The following is a 1,245-nucleotide window of genomic DNA, read 5'->3' as shown; positions in this document are numbered from 1 at the left end:
TAAAATGAAAATTGATGTGATTCCACATCTTTGCATCGAATACGCCCAAAAGTGACTGCAATGTAGTTGGACGCTCCTGTGTAACTTTACCGCGAGCACTGATCGGAAACAATTGCAGCCAATGCATTCCTTCATCCACAATGCAGCTCACTGACAGAATGGAAGCACGGATATTGCATCTCAACTAGTATGTAGTGGTGAGGTTCTCACCAAATGTCTCCTCACATGCAGAAGCATTCAAAAGAGTGGGTGGAAATATCATGGCCGGTTGTTCAAGCACCAGCCAATTTGTGATGATCAAAGTGGAAAGATGATCCGAACGGCAGTCATGCACGAAGCTAAGGAAGAGAACATGTGATTTAATTTACTCTCCTCTTTAAAATGTCGTGGTTTTCTAGCAATGCCATCAGCCACTTAAATTAAATTATTTGCACCAACCCGATTGGCCGAAGCTCTTGTATTTTGAATCAATTGCTCATAAGTTCTTAAATGGTTGTATGACATGGACTAAGCCGCACATTTTGCCTTTGACAAGGCCCACTCCCGAATTGTCTACCCTGCACCTATGAATACTTATGAAGTGAGGTGATGGTTGGCGTGCTCTTCGGTATGGTCGTAGTTTGATATTAAGTTATGAATAAATGAATAAAATGGAGGTCTGTGTTGAAGATGGATGTAAGCAAGCACTCTCCTAAAAGTAAGCCTGCTTTGACGATTCATCCCACTGAAATATTGCAGTGTCTTCTGCATTTCAGATGGTGCCTTCTATGTGCTCCAATTCCTCCTTCTAACGAAACACATTGGCAGTCGATTGCAAAGACTGCTGACGCAAGCACTTCAAGTGCTTGACTCTGTTCAGCCAAAGAACAGGCGACCCTCAAATACTCATACCTACATCTCATCAGCCATTGGGTGGCTCCAGTCGATTTGGACGTGACGGAGGCGCCTTCGCAAATGGCGGTATTTGTAGTGTGGGATTCATTCTACCGCCGCAAGCCTGCACGTCACTCTTCCTTATTTTGTCTATTTGACTATGGCTCTCGGCATTGTGCTCTGAGCTGCACCAATCACATAAGGCAAGTCGACGAGGCGTCAAAGTGGGTAACAAGCAGTAGAGCTGGCACAGAGAATGGAAGTCATCACCGGTTGTTAAGGCTGCCACACATTGGTAGCCCTCGGCTTTTCAATGCTTCTTACGTAGTGATTCAAATAACTGTCTACTCGGGTGAAAGTTTCGTGTCTCTT

Source organism: Echinococcus granulosus (assembly GCF_000524195.1).
Source record: "Echinococcus granulosus chromosome Unknown EG_S00314, whole genome shotgun sequence".
In the NCBI taxonomy this organism is placed as follows: domain Eukaryota; kingdom Metazoa; phylum Platyhelminthes; class Cestoda; order Cyclophyllidea; family Taeniidae; genus Echinococcus; species Echinococcus granulosus.
The sequence above is the reverse complement of the archived record's forward strand: the minus strand, read 5'-3'. Positions refer to the sequence as shown.